At 41.4% G+C, this 21,834-nt stretch overlaps 2 long non-coding RNA genes across 2 annotated transcripts; both read right to left on the bottom strand.

Annotated features, from left to right (window-relative positions):
* Nucleotides 1–2,051: 2,051 nt before the first annotated feature.
* Nucleotides 2,052–2,593, bottom strand: LOC145798553 (uncharacterized). Its single transcript, XR_014339551.1, has 2 exons — nt 2,285–2,593; nt 2,052–2,157 (listed from the first exon to the last, which is right to left on the bottom strand). It is a non-coding gene; the product is annotated as an uncharacterized LOC145798553 (long non-coding RNA).
* A 16-nt stretch (nt 2,594–2,609) lies between these two features.
* On the bottom strand, nt 2,610–3,261 carry LOC145798552 (uncharacterized). Its single transcript, XR_014339550.1, has 3 exons — nt 3,019–3,261; nt 2,853–2,938; nt 2,610–2,755 (listed from the first exon to the last, which is right to left on the bottom strand). It is a non-coding gene; the product is annotated as an uncharacterized LOC145798552 (long non-coding RNA).
* Nucleotides 3,262–21,834: the final 18,573 nt, after the last annotated feature.

Genomic DNA, 21,834 nt, shown 5'->3' with positions numbered 1-21,834 from the left:
CAAGTAAAAGTGGGGAAAAGTTTTATTTATCTTATAAACTGGATTTCCATTGTTCGAATAAAGAAGCCGAGTATGAGGCTCTTATTTTAGGCTTGATAGCAGCTGAGAAGCACAGTATCAAGAAGATTCGGATTCGGGGGGACTCAAAGTTGATAGTGAAGCAAGTTTCAGGACAGTTCGTCTTAAAGGAGCCTGCCTTGGCCACATATCGAACAACAGTCCGAAGGCTTCTTGACAAATTTCAGAAGGTCGAAATAGAGCATATGTCTCGTTCCGACAACAAGTTTTCAGATGCCCTCGCAACATTAGGGGCAGGAGTTGATATCCCAGAGGAGGAGGCGACAATTATTATCAAGAAGAGAATAGAGCCTTCGATAATACCTGAAGACAAAGGCCTTCCGGAGGACTGGACAGGAGAAGTCCTCGAACAACTTAGAAGCAAAGTTGGAAAATTGACTATGGCCAAGCTTGCCCAATTCATAATTATTCAAGGTGAACTTTATTTCCGAGAAGGTACCGGATTCCTAGCCTGGTGTGTTGGCCAACAAGAAGCAAGTTTCCGACTACAACAAATCCATGAAAAGTCTTGCAGGGATATGGATATCAGTCTGTACAGAAAGATCCAAAGACATGGCTTTGATGGTACATGATGGCCACAACCCGAGCAGCTGGTGAAAGCTTTCCAAATGATCTTGCAACTCTAGGGGCAAATTTCAACATTCCATGGAAGAAGTCTATCTATGACATTTACAGTTTGCATTTACTACATTGTCCAAGAAGTTCTATCTTTCTTATGTTATGAAGAAATTTATTTCTTCCATATTATGTATCTCCATTAGAAGTTATTTTCTCTATATTGTATATCTTCATTGTGTTATGTTGCTTGAAACAGTTTTCAATTTTTTTACTGCCCCTCGAAGAAGAAAGAGGAATAGTAGACTCGGTTACCAACCTGAAGAGACATTTCTTGACGTAGTAGAAGTATACTCCTACTCAGACCTCCGAAGAGCAGCTATTGCTTCCATCAATGTAAGCTTTGAGGGTCTTTCTTATTGAAGCAGAGTGTGTGTTCCCACTCGGACTTCCGAAGAGCAGCCCTCGCTTCTATCAGTGCGAGTCTCAAGGATCTTTCTTGCTGAAGTAGAGCGTGTGCTCCCACTCAGACTTTCGAAGAACAAATCTTGTTTCCATCAGCGTGAGCTTCGAGGATCTTTCTTATTGAAGTAGAGTGTGTGTTCCCATTTCGACCTCCGAAGAATAGCCCTTACTTCTGTCAGTTCAAGCTTTAAGGATCTTTCTTGTTGAAGTAGAGTGTGTTCTCCGCCTCGGACTTTCGAAGAACAGATCTTGCTTCCATTAGTGCGAGCTTCGAGGGATAGCCTTCGCTTCTATTAGCTGCCGAAGTAGAAGTGCGCATCCACTCGGACCTCCGAGAGACAGCCTTGTTCCTGCTCGGACTTCTAAGGGAGAGCCTTCCGAGGGACAACTCTTGCTCTCATTAGTGCGGGTCTGAAGAACAGCCCTTGATTTCATCAATACGAGCTCCGAGGATCTTTCTTTTCAAAGTAGAGTGGACTCTTACTCGAACTCCCGAGAGATAGCCTTTGCTTCCATTAGCTGCCAAAGTAGAAGTGCACATCCACTCGGACTTCCGAGGGACAGCCTTGTTTCTGCTCGGACTTCTGAGGGAGAGCCTTGTTTCTGCTCGAACTTCAGAGGGACAGCCTTGCTTCTGCTCGGACTTCTGGGAGACAATCTTTATTTCTGTTGGTGCAAGCTTGGTAGACTCGGTTATCTTTCAGAGGAATCTTTCTTGCCAAAGTAGGGTGTGTGCTACCTTCGGACTCCCGAGGGACAGTCTTGCTTCTGTTTGGACTTCCGAGGAACAGCCCTTGCTCTCATTAGTGCAGGTTCCAAGGGCCCTGAGGTCGTGGATTTCAATCAAGAATTCATTTGCCTGAAATAGCAAAACCGACAACTGAGACAAACAATATAAATTTCAGATCATGATTCAGGCATTATCAGAATGGGGCAACATCAACAAATAATAATTATCTATTTAAGCTACAACAATTTTATTACTCTGAGCAAGTTCATGAAAATGCAACAATCAAGTTTTTGTCTCTCCGGGCTGGTTTCTCTCAAGCCGACGTAAAACTACAACAGTCACACAAAATTTTGGCATCAGCTATGTATTTTCCCAAGCATCCACAAGTTAAACAAACAACAATATATCATCTTTATTATTCAACGAGAGGAAGAGGGAGCCGAATTTCATACTCACAAATTTGGGACTGTTAGAGGGGTGAAGTCCGAAGCCGATGTTGGAAATTCAAGTTGAAATCAGAAAGGTTTTATAGACTGTAATCAACAGGACTGAGCTAGGCTGGGCAAGACCACGCACGTTGCGTTGAGTGGGCAAACGTGCGTGGTCGGCGTTGGACAGTTGAGGACGAAGGCAGTGTTGAAGACGTAGCGGAGCCGGCGTCGATCAAGATCAACAAGACCGGGCTAGGCTTGGCAAGACCACACACGTTGCGTTAAGTGGGCGAACGTGCGTGGTCGGCGTCAGATAAGTTGAAGCCGGAAGCAACACTGGTACCACAGAAGAGTCAGCAACCACACACGTTGCGTTGAGAGGGCGAACGTGTGTGGTTTGCATTGGACCGTCGAAGCCGGAGGAAGAGTTTCAGCAGAGAGAGGCCAGCCGTAGGTATTGTCTTCACTAGTTCAAGATTGTTTGCAAGCCTCAAGACTGAAATAAATTATCACCAGAATTCCCAAATTAGAAAATGTATCAGTGCATATTTATTTTGAGCACAAAAGTCCATCAAAACAATAAGAAGGAATACCCGCAGATCCAAAAATGCAAGAAGAAAAATGAAGAAGGTTTTGAGCAAAGATTCAACTAGATCTTGAAGTCCAAAGATCAATAAATCTGAAACAGTGAAGGGAATGGAATTAGTTGAGTGAAAATCAAAACCCATATATATATATATATATAAAGAGCTCACTCACAGATCTGGGACAATCAAGAAGATGAAGCCAATCGAATGAAGACAAGCCGAGGAAGAGCAGAACGTCACAAGCGCCGCCGGAGTGAGCAAACGTCGAAGTCGGCGGTTCCAAATTGGCGAAGCAGCTGGGCAAACCAACGCCGCGTTGAGTGGGCGGCGTGGTCGGCGTTGGCCAGGAGCGACTGGAAGCGGTAGCGAGGCTGCAAGTGACGGATGAAAAGCACACAGGCCGTACGAGTTGACTGGTCGCGCGCACAAGACAGATCCACATCTGGTTCTCGCATGGAATGGGTAGATCTGCAGATAATGTTTTGGGCGACGGTGTATTGGAAAACACTAGAAAGATTGGTGTTCCGACGGAGTTGCGGCAGCAAATGGTGTGCAAGCAAGGATAGCCCGTTGTTGTTGTAGAGGCAAAACGAAACTCTGCTGCAAAAAGAGGAGTGAAATTTAGATTATTATTTTCTTAATTTTCTTTAAAAAAAAAAAAAGAAAAGAAAAGTAAATGGCAGAAACAGAGCCTCTTTGAAAATGTTGAGAGCTGGGTTTGTCTTGTAGAGGGAGAACCAGCTGGCCACGATTTGGTTTGGTAGCTGTAAATAAAATAAAAAAAAAATTTGTGGCTCTGCTTTCTTGATTTAGAGAAGCAGCGGCGGTGGTCTTCAAATAGAGTGCAAAGCAAGCTGTAGAGAGAGGAGTAGGGTTTGACAAAAAAAAAAAAGAGAATAAGATTATATATATATATATATAAGTGGTGGGCCTTATCTCTCCAAGATTCAAAAATAAATGGGCTGCTGTATTGTAAAAGAAAGTGTGGCCATATCTTGTTGAGAATGAAAAAAAAAAAATAGATTCTTTAATTTGCTTTGACTTGGAGTAAAACAATGCACCTTCAAATGTTCTAGAAGACTTGGAATTATTCAGGCTCTTAAAGAATTAAAGGATCAGGATTTGTTTATGAAGAAAAGCGTAGCACAAATATTTATTTGGTGTCCAAAAAGCAATATGTTTTTATATTGTTGTAAAAAAAAAAAAAAAAAAAAGCTCCAAAAAAAAAAAAAAAAGAGTTATTTATTTATTTTTTATTAGTTGTCAATTTTTTCCGTAATTTACAGTGAGTCCTCAGTTTTTATCCATAGATTTTATCAAGGCCAAATATTCTCGAAGACATAATGTGAAGCATGGCTGATAAGGTGAAATTATGCATGTCCGAGAAAATTACAATTTCTCATACACGCAAGGGGCAAATGTAAGAGGAGCTAATTTAAGCCCACTAAATTATTTAGGCCTAATAGCCCAAGATTAGTGGGCCCGAATTTATCGCAAGTCCAAGATTGGTGGGCTTGGATTTATCGCCGTCAAACGAGCTGAATGGCTCTAAGCCTCGAAAGGGTTCGGATCCACGAACCTAGAGACTTACTCAAGCCCGAACTCGAAAGGGTTCGGATCCACGAACCTAGAGACTTACTCGGGCCCGGACTCGAAAGGGTATTAGGCAAGCCTAGAGATCCGAGGCATTCGGACTCGAAAGAGTTCGGATCCACGAACCTAGAGGTCCGAAACACTTGGCTTCGAACGGATTCAGACGCAATCTAGAAGTCGCTCCGTTAATGAGTCCCAGAACACTTGCGGGCTCGGAGCTTTCCGGGATCTACGCACCAGAACCATGGGCGTAATGGAGTTCGAACAAAGGACCCGATCCCGAGGACGGTGAGTGGAGATAAATTCACTCTTCAGTTAAACTAGCCTATACCCGGGTCGAGGTGGCACGACCCCGGGGGGTCCATGAGACTCGGCAATATTTTGCGGCAGGACGTCCTCTGGGACTACCCCTGACCCTTTGGGATGATTGGAGATCATTGGTTAGGTGTGGCTAAGAAGAAGGGTTCGCCGAGGGAGTGATCTCCTCTTCGGGGTTTTCTCATCCTCGGAGAAGTCACCTCCTCGGAGAGGTCACCTCCTCGGACAAAGTGGTTAGAGAGAATATCCCCCATGTGCCTTGCACATGGGCTCCATCCTACATCATGAGGTGCCTATAAATAGCACCCACCCATAGCTTTACAAGGGATGAATTTTGGAGATTTTTAACTATTGGGAAAGAACTAATTTCCCTTCTCCATTATCAACCTTGAGAGTGAAAGTGGGAGATCAATGGGAGAGCCTTGCCATTATTCTATTCTCTAGCCATTTTGCCTTCTTCTTCACCCAATCTCTTATCTCCATCATCTCCTTTGTTGTTGTGTTCCTAAGTTGAGATTATTGAAGAATCTAAGCCTCTCATCATATTCTAGAGAATTCGAAGTTGTTCTTCAAGGATTTTTGAAGATCTTCGAATTTTCCAACTCCTTTCTTGAACCCTCTTCTACACCCATTAACAGTTTCGTCTTTTTCCTCACTAACTTCATTAATTAGCTGTTCAGCATTCAAAATCTGTTGGTTGATTCCTTCACATGCATTAACCACCATACGACTTTGCAAGCCCACGCCCGCCGTTTCTTCCACTACCGATGTACAGCAATCAACAGGTAAAACTTGTGCCACCTCTACTACTTTGTGAACCATCTCAGCCGTAGAAGATTTTAGCCCATCAGCACACGTGTTCATCTTAATTTGGATAGAATTTTCCACCACATCAGCTTCCTTTTCTGGAAGCATACCATGTCCATCATCTTGACCTTCCGACCCTACTACACTGCAAAGATCCTCCCTCCTTTGGACTGATACACACTTACATGATTCACCAAGTGTTTTGGTTACTATGACGTGCTCTTCGCAAACTCTAACTGGATAAACCATATCACTACACCTGATCTAAATAGCGGTGTTAATGAGATACATTACATTAGTTTCAATCAAGATCCTCCCACAACTAAAATCTAACTGATTTGATGTAGCCTCATCCATTCGCAATATATCTCCCCTTAATCTACCTATCTTCACAAAAATATCATTGCTCCAGAGATTTAAAGGCACTCCAAAGTAGCTCAGCCACACTGCTCTGTTTTGGGCTAAGCATAATCCCTTTCTCCACTCCGTGACAAACTCACACCATTCTTTAAAATAGTCATCCAAGATTATCATATGTGCCTTCATGTCTTCCACCAACATAAACGATACCACAGCTGTCTTACCTCCTAATTTCCTAACAACAATATCCTTAGAGCCAATCTGTAATACGGCATTCTGAAATTCTGAGAACACGTCATGGCTTTCCAATGTGACAATGACACTATCATATAACCAACTATTACCAGCTTCCACCCCCACTATAATATGCCCTTCATTTCCTCTCTCGTTCCCCTGTTGTACAACCTCTGCGTATGACTGATAAGCCACCATCTTCAAACATCCCCCAACATCATTTCTGGCCATATAATCTTTCGGTTTACCTCTTGGATCAACCACTTTACTGTTCAACCCTCCTCCTTTCTCAAAACCTCTAACCTTCTCAAACTCTGCCCTCTTCACACGGGGTTCCTTGTCTTCGCACCATATACCATTGGTTTTCTAGATGGCTACCTCAACTGCCACTGGACAATCAAATCGGACAAACCCAAACCTCGTTCTAGTAGATTTCCTAGTCTTACTAGGAATGAAAACATCCTTAACAATTCCAAACTTTGAAAATAAGGAGAATAACCCTTTAGGATTCATTGACCATGGAATGTTGTCTACGAAGATAGTAAAGATCCCCTTACCACTATTACGACTACCCTTCCTCCGATCAAGTCTTCGTTTCACATATAGAACTGGCTGCCATCCTCTTGATCTTCCAGCTCCTGCTGCTGTGGCACTCATCTCTCTTGATCTTGGAATGACTTATTCTATTGAATCTCATGTTTGGTTATGAAACTATATAGATGGATAATATCTAGACCATTTTGCCTTTTTGATTTGTTTACTATGCAATGGGAATACAAAATAATAATAAAAATTTGACTAATAAAACATAAAAATTCATTGTGAAAGAGATTCATACAATCTGAGATTAAGGCATCATTTAGCATGGAATAGTTTGTCTTGAAATCAAAAAGTTACTAAAAAAAACTAAAAATCCTATAACTTATACCAAAATGTCTAAGATTATATTTTTTTTTTTACTTTTTACACATATTTTCGTAAAAAATCAAAAAATTATTCCAAACATACTAGTTTTTTTTACCTCATTTTTAGTCAAAAAAATTAAAAAGTTACTAAAATAGTATGTTCCCTAACGAGGCCTAAAAGTATCAATATATATATATATATGAGATTTACATGTTCATTGAATTTTGTGAATGGATAAAAATAAATCGTTTTGTGAAGAAAGAGAGAAAGAAAAAGAGAAAGAGGATACATTGCCCAAATTGGACAATATGTACACTTGGGGGTTATTTTGGTAATTTAGAAAGCTATTAATAAGGTCTCCTCATGCCATTGATTTGTGTCCCATCTCTTTTCCTAGGATTGAGTTATCCCTGAAATAGAGGGTACATTGCTCAAATGGGACAATTTGTACTAAGGTTATTTGCCAACCAAATGTTCAACTAAAGGTTCTACCAAATATGAGAATCAATCCTATGCTTATATCCCACCACATAAATGCCCCTTAATGCTCGTGTAAATCATATTAGTTGGTAAAAAAAATTGCTAATCTTCAAAAGGGTTGAATAAGTTTTGTCATAGAGGATTGGGATTAACAATTCAATCTCATCCGATTAGAAGTGAAAATATCATTTTACTTATAATTTACAAAATTTAAATAAAAAAAAACGTATTTTATATAATGAGAACTTTCTTGTAATTTTATTCGTATAAGGTAAACGATTAATAAGTTCTAATAGTTTGATTTAATTTTTATCAAGTCCTATTGAGAATAAATTCTAAAAAAATTATTGCTAAAAATAATTTTTCGTGATGATTTTTTGCATATGTTGCTAAAAATTGACAATTAGTGACTTTTTCTATCACGATTTTTATAAATTGTCGCTAAAACTTATAATAGTGATATTTTTCTGTGATGAATTTTTCAAACTATTGTTGAAAGTTGAAAAATAGTGACTCTTTTGTGACAATTTTTTAAAACTGTCGCTAAAACTTATAATTAAATATTGTTTTTTTTGTGTGACAATTTTCAAACTATTGCTGAATATTAATAATTTGTGACGTTTTCTAATATTGTTTAATGAAAAACGTCATTAATTGTTATAGGATCAATTTGATAATAAGTCCACCTATTAGGACCTTTACGTAAGTCCCTTTAATTTAATTCCAATTAATTAATGACTTTATCACAATTTTATCTAAACTACCAATCAAACAAAATGAAAATTGATATAGAGCTATAAATCTAAAGCTCTGATTGCAAAAATAAAATAAAATAATAAAACAAAACACAAACATCACATCATGAGTGAGGACAACTCATTAAAACTCTTTTAGAACTCTATATTTAGAACTTCCAATCTTTTTTTTCCAACAAAACAACTTCATTATTTATATTTTTAACCGGGTGACCTCAAGCCTCATACATCGGAATGCCAAAAGTAGCAAGAATATTGTAGCTGCATGAGTTTTTCTTATTAAAAATAAAATAATAAAGCTAAAATTACCGAAAAAAAAAAACTAAAGTTTGACTCTTATAATAAAATAAATTCTTAATTTTAATTTTATTAATTTAAAATCTAAACTTTTCATTTATTTTTAATTTAAACCATTATTTATTTTCGTTAAGTAAAATTGATAATAAAAAAATGAGTATTTTGTAAATTAAACTCAATAAAAAAGAATATTTTAAGCATTTTATGTATATCTACATTGAGTTTAATAACTAAAATATTTTTTTCCTGTTGGTTTTAATTAAATTCAAAATAAATCAAAATATAAGATTTTAAATTGATAAAATTAAGAATTCCAAATTTATTTTGTTAAAACGCTCCTATCCTATTATTTTTGTTTAATAATTATTCCAAAAATAAATTACTATCACAAAACTACAAGTATAAACTACATCTTTTACCTTTTGATGAAACCTCCTAAAATCTTGATTTGAAAAAAGACTTACTCAAGACTACAAATACATCATTTATCTTTTGATCAAACCTCATACAATCATTAGCTAAATAAAAAACAAAAAAAAGTTAGAACCCCAATAATACAAATAGAAATTACATTTTCATCTTTTAATGAGACCTCACTTTAATGTCATTAAAATACTTCATTTCAGTCCCAAACTACGTTGAATATTGTTTGGGTTATGTTTTTCATTCTTATAGCTTAGTCACTATACTTTAATTGTAGTTTTCATTTGGTTTCTTTTGTCCAATTTGAATGTTAAAATTAATATTTTTAAAACGTCTGTCAACCTTCTAAAATATATATGCAGATAAAATTAGTAGAAATTTAAAATGAAAATTAAATTGAAACAATTAAAATTAAAATAAATTTTGAATCAAATTACAAACGTAAAAAATGTGATTAAACTTAGAATAAATTATACTCAGCCTCTTTTATATTTGGCTATTTTCTCACTTTGATCCTTAAAATTCAATAATTAACTTCTTTTTTTCTATTTTAGCCCTTCATATTTTAAGTTTTCTCAAATATACTTCTAAAACTAATTTCTCTTCAAAATTAGACGAAAAATGTCACGTTAACTGCCACATAATATAAAAAATGAATATTGTTATACAAGTCTAAAAATTAAACCCACTTCTCAAGCCCAATAATGTGGCTTCAGATATCTAAGACATCACTCTCTCTTATATCTTCTTTAATCACCAATAATCATATCACTTGCAAATTGTAAGGGAGAGAACTATTCGCCTCGCTCCATACCTCCTTGCTACCAAGCTCGTATCACTCCGTTGGAACTCTGTCGCACTGTAAACAGAACAAAGGCGAGCTACTCGGCGGGTGGATTTGCCAGAAAACCCCTCCGACGGTCAAATTAGCTTTCTGGGAGAAGAGAGAAGCGCGAGCACTATAGAGAGAGAGAGAGAGAGAGAGAGAGAGTTTTTGATTGCTTACCACCAACATCTGCATGCTCCTCCTTTTCAAGGCTGCATGGCCAGCCTCAGAGATTGTGTGTGCACTACCTTTGCTATTCTTCTCTGGACAAGCGGGTGTGCTCCCCTCTACATTTCTTACACGTGTAGAGGCCAAAACCTCCAACTAGTGTTTGTCGCATTGCCAAATGGTATTGGCGCATACCATGAGTAGATTCTTCTCTCTTCATCATTGGTCCATGTGAAATATTGTACCGAGCTATTACTTGGTGAAACATAAACATTACGTTGAATAGTTATTACCGAGCAAAACCAAATTGGTCTATCAGAACCGACTGAATGCGGGGCGCGCTGTTCGGCATTTCGGCCTCACACAGCGATCTCATGGGCCACCTCAGTCTCCACATCTACAGTCTAAACCGTCCATAGCTCTGCCCAGTGCATCCGTGCGGACATAATCAAATACCCTGTTTCGCGTGATCCTAGCTCGGCTAAGCACATGTGTGCCACCATACCCAGTGTGGACCTAACTCGGCCTCACAATGCACCCAGGCTCAACCTACACTACCCAACACTAGAATCCATACTAGCATAGTTCGGCCCATTGTTCGGCACAAATATCCCTCTCAATTGCCCCTTAATCCCATCCGAGCTGAGCGTAATTGGGATTATCATTTCGAACCGAGCTATTCGTTTTGGTCGGTCGTCGAGACTTATGCTAGTAGTATCATAATCCATCAATCAACCGCACTGATAGCCCATCATTCGTACTAACTGTCTGTTACCTCTATGCCATGTGGCGTTCTTTCATTCGCTCCGTGCAACCCCATAGATGTCATCCTTATGCCGAAAATTCAAAAGATTGTCGCCTCGTTGCTTTCCCTCCCATATATACGCACAAGAAGACAAAAAACCCCCATCATTGTTCATCTTCTTTCTAGCCCACCGTCGTTGCTGCCATTGCTTCTGTTGATGTCATTCCCAACATTTTTTGCCTTCACGAACATCACAACAAAGGTCTAGGCTGATTGGGTCTTGATTTGGCACCCAAATCTGTAACTGCTTCTCACTTTTATCTCTTTCTTATTGTTGTTCTTCGTGTTCCTCTTGTCTGCGACTGTTGATACCCTACCAGTGCCCCTTCTTTGGGGTAGAACTAGTAGGTATTTGTAGACATTAGGTAGGACTGAAATCAAAGAAACAGATGCAGCCATCATGTCCCTCGTTCCCCTTAGTTTCAATGTATGAGCAGAATCCCACTTTTAGATCCAAAAACATGATTGAGCAAGGCTGAAACTAATTTGTGGATCTGCCAATGGGCGGTGACTGCATAAGGGTTGTGGAGGCATTGAACCGAGATAGGAAATCGAATACCCCAGACTAATGCCCAAATCGGCCTAATACTCCTAGGTCTCAAACCGAGATACCAAGTTTCACCCTGATGGCCAGACCAAAACCCTCTTTAATCTTAAAGCTGTGTAGAATATACCATGCTAACACTTGCACTTGATTTCTGTTATGCCAACCGAACTAGGGCCAACCAGCCACACCTCATCCTTGGAAATTGGTGACGCTCACAGACCAAGCAGTTATCCGCTGGGCAATAATATAGATTGAATAATGAAATAGAGCCAGGAAAAATGGGCAAGTACCGTTTTATGGTTAGCTCACCTGGGGCCATGGCCAAGTTCCATAAGGAATTCAACATTCCAAACGACGTCCATTTAGAGTTGGCCAAAAAAGAAGACACTCCATGGGGAAAATTGGATGCTTGCCCCTTCACCGTGGTATCTATAGTCGAGGGCGGCCTCTGTTTCCCGGTCCAGCCCTTAGTCTGCGAGTCTTTTAGGCAGACTAGATTGTACCCAACCCAGGTCTCCAACAACACTTACAAAATAATAAACAACGTGGCCGCGCTGAACCAGATACTCGGTCTAAACCTCGACCTTGCCGAGATATTCTACCAGTACACACTTAGTTAGAATAAAGGGGGCTTCTGCTAGTACCTGAAGTTAGAAAGGTCGAGCAAAGCTTATAGAGGGTAACCTAGATAAAGCGTTGAACGATGATGACTTCCTATGGGTGTCTGGCCATTACGAAGACACCAAAGCGTCCATATCGGGCTGGTACATATGGAAAAACTTTGGAAGCACTGGGAATAGCTCAGCACGCTTTTAATTTTGTATTTGCTCTATCTTTGCCGATCTAACGCTTCTTTTATTTTTGCAGATTACAAAATCTTGACGGACGACTATTCTCACGCCAACCAAGAGGCTATCAGGGTTGCTTTGCGACATCCGATCGAAGAATGTAAGTCTCATAAATTACTCGGATACAAGCCGAACTACCGGCAGACGACATTGCAGAAAAACGGGGTCACCGATTTCCTATATGCCCCCTCTCCAGAGTCGACTCCAAATCTTCTGGCGATCAGACTTATTCCTTTAACTGTTGAGGAAGAAAGAGCTAAAATCCGCGCTATTAAATCCATGATCACTGGCGAACCAATCTATTCTCCGTCGTCTAACATGGCAGAGGGGCAGTCTCCCCAGTAGGCTGTTCGACAAGTTGGCCCAGTGCTGGCTCTCGCGAGCGAACAAGGTGATGGTTAGTCCAAGAAGAGGCAGAGACGGATGCCGACCGAGGAAACATTAGTCGATGAACATTCCACCGAGCTTCCTTCCGCTGATCAGGGAGAGCAGACTGAACAAACCCTGTCCAAGCAACCCAGTTGCTTCACTGCCCCTCAAATCTAATCGCCCAAGCTGAAGTACAAAGGCCGAGAAGTGACGACGACTGACTCGGTCTACGCTGACAATGATTATTCCATTGGTGTTAACATGACCAAGGGTCTGCTCTTGCCAATAGATATGAAGAAGCATGAAAAGCTTTTCGACCAAGAAGTTCTAAGGTCGGCTGCCAAGTCCATTGTTCTGGTAAGTAGATGTACCATTTTCTTACAAGTTATTGCTCGGTTTCAACATTTTGACTTTGGCTTTGTTGCAGGCCATGCAAAAAAATTACTTGGCCTACGAGCGCATGATCACTGTCCGGCAAAGCTTGCAAGATGCCATCGCGGACAACAAGACTGTCGAGCTGGATAAATTTAAGGATGCACATGAGGCAGTGATGGCCGAGTGGGACGAACTGGCCGAAAGAGTTTCCAAGGCCGAGGAAGATAAGAAAAAGGATGTCCAAGCCAAGAAGGCGAGGTATCTGTAGACGTCCCCCAAACGCCCCGGGGATGAACGAGTCCCCCCGTTCCGTTCGATATTGGGCTCACTACAGTTCAGGACTCTCAAATTGTCACGGTTCTAAGTCCGAACCAAAGAGTCCAAATCCGGCAAATCATTTTGAGAAAATAGATTTTGAAAGAAGTGCCAAACATGGACTACTTTGCCAGATATAGAGTCACCACCTAAATGGTTTATTTTGGGGAAATTTAGGAAACCCTGACTCGTTTGCCTAAGGCCACGTGTCCGTCATCACCAAAGTTGCCTCGGCTCGGGAACTTGGGTACGATTGGGAAAGGTCACTTCGTGAGCACCCCCGCTCGTCCGATCAAAGATCGGCCTCTACTAACCATGATATCTATTTTTGAAAACATTATGTGTTCTTATTCTGGTTATTAGCCTAGATTACTATGTGATGCGCACAGCATACAAGTATAGACTGGGTCGCCTGAATTGGAACAAAACATTTCATGCTCGTTTGTTTGAAAATGGTTTGATGGTACTACCCGCAAGTAGGCTAAGATGTGGATTTACCACCCTCAAGTGGGCTTAGAAAACATGATTTTGCCACTATCTACTGGGCTTAAAACACACAGTGAATGAATTGTTCCAATCCAAATAACCCAACCTTCACCCACAGGCATTCAGGCAGTTATATCATATAAGCACATAGCCTCATGGTAAGCATGCTATTCACGGCAGTCACTCACACACATGCAAGGATGCTAAAGCATAAAACTTACCGAGTGCTCCAAGCCAAAACAGAAGCTAGGTTAGAAATCCATGCATGATCCTACCTATACAGAAATGCTTAATGCAACACATGCAAAAATGCAACTATAGCAGGCTCGGCTATTCTAAACATGGCATATGAAATGCTATAGCTAGCATGTATTCAACTTGGAATTGAAAATACGATGCAGTTAGTATGATGCACCGAGCCCGGTGCATGCAAAACAAATGAATGAATTCAAACATGCTATCATACTGTATGCTAATTGAAACATGCCCTAATCTAACCATCATAAGCGGGTAAATAAAAGGGAGAAAGACGTGGGGTTGGAAGGCATACATCACACACACACACACACTTATTACAGTTGTGCCCTCGCGCAGAGGGTCCGAATAGAATAATATACAGTCCCAAATAAATAGTACAGTCCAAATATGTACAAAAATCCTAATTAATTACCAAATTAATTAAGAAAACAATAAACTGGCATGCAAGCCAGGGACTACCTTGACTCTTCTTCAGATGATGAATAATGCATATCCGGGTTGCCTTTGCACGGAAATCCACTGTGATGCCCCAATTAGCCTCTGTTTTGCAATAACTTTTTGGAAAGCGCGCCAAGTCCCAGAAGACTGCTGATTCTTGATTTGCTGCAACAGAGAGTAAGAAAGGAGCATGGCAATGTATTTTCACAAATGTATGCATTCTTCGATCCTCGTGCCACCAATCACGCATCTCGATGCATGATGGCCGAGGAGTTGAATTGCACAACTCAATATGAAATGAATGCACATATAAACACAACAAAACCTAAACTCCATCATGGATAATCCAGAGTGTCGGTGACTGGGAATTGAGACACGTTCCGTCACTCGAAGTACGAAACGTCTCTTGTTTCCCGTGCTCGGGATAACTCCTATCCCAAGCACAATGCAATATGCATGACATGCATGAATGCAACTAAGATACAACCTAACATACACAATGCTATGAAATGGCATACACGATGCACGAGATAACATGGCATACACAATGCGCTATCATACAACCTAGCATACACAATGCTATGAAATGAAATGGCATACACAATGCATAATGGACTTACACCAACATGAGTAGACCTCAGCCACACTCACATAAGAGGCCATGAGATGAAAAATGAGACACTCGAAATGCGTGCACACATGCACGCAAACCGAGGACCAATCCTAAGGCACAAATGCCACTCTAACAAGGCATGGCAAGGCACGAAATATGGCATAAAAACATGCAAGTTTTAGCACTGAAATGTGATGCAAAATGATCCCGAAACATGGAAGCATGGCACCCGATGCATGAAATGAGACTCGAAACATGAAATTAGGTACATGGAATGACCTATGGCTATGCAAAGCATGCATTATTTGAACATGAAGTGTGAAGACAGAATCAAGACAGTCCCAAAACAAGTATATTTACAGTTTTAATCAAGGCCAAACAATGGACACAAATAGGCCTAAACTAGCATGCAAAAATGGCCCCAAAAGAGAGATAATGAAGCAAGTAGCAGCTGCTGGCCCTAAATGGCCAAGAGCCCTTCAACAAAGTTGAAGATGGGCACAAAATGATGTACTTTACAGTTCAAAACAAGCCACAGATCTAAACACAAACAGGCATAAAACAATGTGCAAGAAATGGGCCAAAAGGGAGACAAAAAAGCAAGTGATGGTTTCTGGCCTCAAACCGAGGAGGACCCTTCAAAAAAGTTCAATACAGGCCCAAAACATGGCATTTTACAGTTAGTAACCAAACCCAAAACAGTGCACATGCAAGCTTAAAGTACTATGCAAAATAAGGCCTAAAAAGAGGTTCAAACACAAAGAGCAAAAAGGAAGCCTCAAACAGAAAAGGACCCTTGATCAAACATGAAGAGAGAGTCAAAATAAGGCTATTTACAGTTCGGACCAGAGCCCAAAAATATAAGCACAAGGGGCTAACAAAACATGCAAAAATGAGGCCAAAAGAGGGATAAAGAGGCAAGTAACAAAAGGAAGCCTCAAACAGTGAAGAGCCCTTCAACAATGTTGAATAAGGGCTCAAAATAAGCCACTTTACAGTTTATATCAAAGCTCAAAACAATTTAAAAATAGGCCTAAAATACTATGCAAGAAATAGGCATACAAGAGAGGTAAAGAAGCAAGTATAAAAAGGAAGCCTCAAACAGGGAGAGGCCCTTAAAAAAACATGAAAATGAGCTCAAAATAATGCTATTTTCAGTTAGGGTCGGAGCCCAAATATGCAAGAAAGTATAGCTTAGATTGTATGCAAAAATAGAGCCAAAAAGAGGAGAATGAAGACTCACCCTTGTAGACAAAGCTTTGACAACTCTTGGACCAAGTTTGGTGGCTCCTTAGCTCTAGAAAACATCTTCAAGCTACTGGCATGGAGTATGGAGGCCTTGTGCTATGAGGTGTAGTGTAAAATGGTGTAGGTTTTGAAGGATTTGGTGCTTGGAAGAGAAGGAGAGGGAGGATCAATGCAAGAGGCTTAGAGCAAATTTTTGTAACCCTCAGATAGGAGCTGGAGCTGCTTTTATATAGACAAAAGAGGGGAGAAAAAGGGGGGAAAATGGGGGGGAAAGAATTCAAGTTTCCCCCCAAAAGTGCAGCCCCCCGGATACAAAATCTGGGGGGAAACAGAATGCATATCTGTAAAGTACCTGGAGAGAGGATCATGGTCGGCTGCTTTTCTAGGGTTTAGGTGGCCGGCCGGCTCTCCCCATGGCTGGTCGGCCAAGGGTCAAAAGGGTCAATCATGATTAGTGGCTGGCCACCCCAGATTGGTGGCCTCCCATGTGTGCACAACATAACCATGTGGTCAAAAACTGGAGAAAGTGAACCAGGAGAGAGAAAAGGTCACTTTTAGGAGGGGTTCAAAAGGGTCACATAGAATTACTGGCCGGCCATGTGATATTGGTGGCCTCCCAGGTGTGTACAACACAAATATGTGGTTTGGGGCAAGAAAAAGTGGCCTTAGGGTGGTCAACATTGGCTTTCAAGTGAGAAAAACGGGCGATGGAGGGCGATGGAGGAATAAAACTGGTTGTCAGAACAATTACTGGCCTCCCACCCTTCTACGCCCTCCTTAACAGTGAAACAGAGGTCCCTGCCAAAAATGAACCCAAACCAATGCAAAATGAAGGTTCGGGGGCCGAAACGCGCAGCCCGAGGCCCCGAAAACTGATTGTTAGGCACCGGAGGTGTTGTTCGACCATGAAGTTGGTTTTTCGGGCCATAGTGTCCCTCAAAAGGGAGCAAATAAGATGCACGCCAAAAACCGGATCAAGCGGAGGTGGTTAAGCGGTCCCGAACCGAGGCACACGGCCAACGGCTCCGAAAAACTAGAAACCGGACTCCAAACGGGCAAAATGGCCTACGACCACGAAACGTAGCCTACGGCCACTAAGAGATGATTTACAAGACCTCTTCCTCCCTTTGGGAAGAGAAAACAGATAAAATAGAGCCTGGTTCGCAAACCGAGGCAAAACATGAAAGGGTCCGGAAGTCCGGAGGCAAGGCTCGCAGCCGAGACTCTGAAACCTCTGAATGAGCACGATATGCAACATCACCAAGCGCTCAATCGGTGACGTCTGAGTCTTAAGGTCGGTCAAAAATGGGGTGTCTACAGTATCTAGTCAAGTTGCAGAAGCATCACGCTGTTCACAAAGCCCAGCTAAAGAAAAAAGTTGACGAGGCTGAAGGCCGTGGTTTTGCTGATGGTGAGAGGGTCTATGCACAGCAGGTGGAGGGGACCAAGGATATCTTTTTCCAGTGCGGTTGGAAGGCTGCAGTTGAAAAACTTGGTCATACACCAGATTCAGACTTTGCCAAAAACCCCACACTTGCATTCATCCCACAGTATATGCAACCTTACGCAGCTGGCGTGCAGCAGAGGTTGATCAAGGAAGTAACAGCAGCTAGCACGGGTGAGGCAATATTCCATCCACCAGCTGACGAGAGTCGACAGCCAGTCAATGAAGAAGAAGAGTTGCCGGGTGGCAACATTGCCAAGCTAGAATCCGATCTGAGCCCTATTGTCGAAGAGGAGGCTGCGGTGAATGAGACCGAGGAAGATCTGGCCAAGCAGGAGGATACCATGAACATAGACTAGGCGTTTTTTTTTTTTTTTTTGTGTAATCGGGCTGGCGACCCCACCTTTTGTAATCAAACTTCTACAGTAATGAAAATCACCATCTTTTTGCTCATCATGTGCATGTGTCTTCAATTGGTCTACCTTGTTTGAATGATTTAAAACTGATCAGTTCAACTTTTGAATTTGCACACATGTAAAATTCCCTTTCAAAATTGGGTAAGCATAACTGTCTCCCCGGCAAGCAAATTCAGCCCGGTCTATGGGCAAAAACAATCCATGAATTAGACAAATTGCAAACTCATTTTTTGGCGAGCAAAGTCAGCTTAGGTTAACGAGCAAAGTCAGCTCGATTTTATAGCAAAAGTTGGACAGAACGCCAACTTTTTCCTTGGCGGGGAAAAATCATCCAGGAGGGCATAACCCTTTTTTTGCAAGCGAAATCAGCTTGGTTCAAACACAGAAGTTAGGTAGAACACCAACTTTCTATTAATGTGAGCAAACTCAGCTCGAAGGAGGTGAGCAAAATCAGCTCAGGAAAATATGAGCAAAATCAACTCAGAACAAGCGAACAAGGTTGGGGATGGCACCAACTGTTTGCACAGCAGGAAAAGTCAACCTAGTTTGAGCAAAGTCAGCCCGGTCTTGAGCCTTAATTTTCTCTACGGTAGACCATCACAGCTATGGCCGAATTGCCCCTAGCACTCAGTAGCTTAATAATTTAATACAAAAACACATAATGCAAGAGAAAGAAGTGGTTTTTTTCCCATTGCATATCAAACATTACATGTAGAGCCAAAAGACCAAGTTTTAAATAAAAAAGGGAGAAAGATTACATTTCAAAAGTAAAACAACTTGTGGTTGGCCGCAGTCTATGGCCTTAGTATGGCTTTGTCGTCCAAGTCCTCCAGATGGTATGCCCCTTTGCCAGCGAGGCTAATTATCTTGTATGGCCCTTCGCAGTTTGCACCCAACTTGCCTTCTCCAGGGACCAACGTGTTGCCCATCACCTTTCTCAAGACCCAATCTCCAACTTTGAATAGACGTAGATGTACAATCTTGTTATATTTCTTGGAGAGCTCTTGTTGGTAGGCCGCCATGTGAATTAGCACCCTTTCTCTTCTTTCTTTAGTTAGGTCTAACTCCAGGGTGATAGCCTCACTGTTCAAGTCAGGTTCAAAGTTTTCAGATCGGATGGTCGGCATGCCGATCTCCAAGGATATGACGGCCTCCATGCCATAAGCCAGGGCAAATGGAGTTTTCTCGGTTGAATGTCTCGGGGTGGTTCAATATGTCCAGAGTTCGTTGGAGAATTCCTCGGCCTGCCTCTGTAGCACGTCCGCGAGGGACCCCGCGCTACAGTTCGGACTCGATTAATTGTCACGGTTCTTAATCTTGAACCAAAGAGTCCAAATCCGAAAATCGTTTTGAGAAAACAGATTTTTAGAAAAAGAAGTGCCAAACATGGACTGCTTTGCCAGATACAGAGTCGCCACCTAAATATTTTATTTTGGGGGAATTTAGGAAACCCTGACTCGGTGCCAAAGGCCACGTGTCCGTCATCACCAAAGTTGCCTTGGGTCGGGAACTTGGGTACGATTGGGGAAGGTCAGCTATGAGCACCCCCTCTCGCCCGATTCGAAGATCGGCCTCTACTAACCATGATATCCCGTTTTGACAACGTTATGTGTTCTTATTCCGGTTATTAGCCTAGAATTACTATGTTATGCGCACAGCAAACAAGTATAGACCAAATCGCTTAAATTGGAACGAGACATAGCATGTTTGTTTTGAAAATGATTTGCTACTCACAAGTAGGCTAAAATGCAGGTTTTGCCACCCTCAAGTGGGCTTTAGAAAAGATGGTTTTTCCACTATCTAGTGGGCTTAAAACTCACAGTTTTAATGCATTATTCCAATTTAGGTAATTTGACCTCCATCCACAGGCATTCAAGCAGTTATATCACATAAGCAGCTAGCCTCATGGTAATCATGCTATCATGGCAACATTCACACGCATGCGATATGCTAAAGCATAAAACTCACCGAGTACTCCAAGCCAAAACAGAAGCTAATTAGAAATCCATGCATGATCCTAATTATACAAGAATGCCTAATACAACACATGCAAAATGTAACTATAGTAGGCTCGGATATTCTAAATATGGCATATGAGATGCAACAGCTAACAAGTATTCAACTTTGAATTTGAAATACAAATGCAGTTAGTATGATGCGCCAAGCCCGGTGCATGTAAGACAAATGTATGGATGCACGCATGCATAGCATAAGGTATGCTAAATTAAACATGTCCTAATACTAACCATCAAAGCAGGTAAGCAAAAGGGAGAAAGGAGTGGGGATTGGAAGACATGCACACACGCACCCACACTTATTACAAATACGCCCTCACTCAAAGGGACCGAATAAATATTACAGTTCGAATAAATAACTAACTACTTAATTAATTATTACAGAATTCCTATTTAACTAACAAATTAAATGCAAAGGGAATGTGGCCACGGCCCCCGCCTTGGGATGCGCGAATGATGCATGCTTGACCCATATTGCCCGGAAACTCGCTGCCATAGCACTGTTGCCTCTGTTTTTCACTGCCCTGCTCCTCTGAGGACTGCCAAAGTCTAAGGGCATGCTCTCTGGATGTTGGGGAATACCACCGGCTGGGAGGGATGGCCACCGGCCATGGGAAATGGTCATCGGCCGCTGATGAAGTTATCGGCCATTTATGGATTGCCGGTCGGCACTGTATTTAACCGACCGGCCAAATCTTCCTGCAGAACCTGCAATTGGCAGCAGCAGAGGGCAAGCAGTGTATGGCATGAAATTTTTAGGCAAATGTATGCATGGACACACTCTCTATCATGTAATGGACTCAAGGGAGCATGGCCCTCGACCCTCGGGCCACCAATCACGCATTTCGATGCATGATGGCCAAAGAGTCAAGTATGCATTTCAATGTCAAATGCAATACACACAAAACATACAAGGGACCCAACCTCAATCATGGTTGATCAAGAGGCGAGGCAATGCACAACAATGCACATGCGACCTAAGCATGCAAGCAAACATACAAGCATGCAATGCAACTATATGGCACACACAATGCTAACAACATAACATGCACAACGCATTGAAACATGGCATACACAATGCAAGATGGACTTACACCAATGTGAGTGGACCTCAGCCACACCCACATCAGTGGCCATAAGATGAAAATGAGACAACTCGAAGTGCATGCACGTGTGCACGCAAACCGAGGACCGAACCTACGGCACGGAATGCCACTCTAACAAGACATGGCAAAACATGGAATATGGAATATGATCATGCAATTTTCAGAGGCAAAATGAGATGCAAAACAGCCCTGAATCATGGCAAAATGATACCTAATGCATGGAACGAGTCCCGAAACATGAATTTTGGTGCATGAAATGGCCTATAGCTATGCAATGCAAGCATAATTTGAACATGAAGTATGAATACAGAAGCTAGGCAGCTCCAAAACAAGCATTTTTACAGTTTAAAGCATGGCCAAACAGCAAACACAAATAGGGCAAAAATAGCATGCAAAAATGGCCCTAAATGTGAGATAATGAAACAACTCACAGCTGCTGACCCCAAACAGATTAGGGGCCATTTTTACAGTTGATGGCCAAAAATATGATATTTTACAGTTGATGGCCAAGCCTAAATCAGTACACAAGTATGCTCAA

Source organism: Camellia sinensis, chromosome 9, assembly GCF_055761805.1.
Source record: "Camellia sinensis isolate YWXY chromosome 9, ASM5576180v1, whole genome shotgun sequence".
Taxonomy (NCBI): Eukaryota; Viridiplantae; Streptophyta; class Magnoliopsida; order Ericales; family Theaceae; genus Camellia; species Camellia sinensis.
The sequence above is the reverse complement of the archived record's forward strand: the minus strand, read 5'-3'. Positions and strand labels throughout refer to the sequence as shown.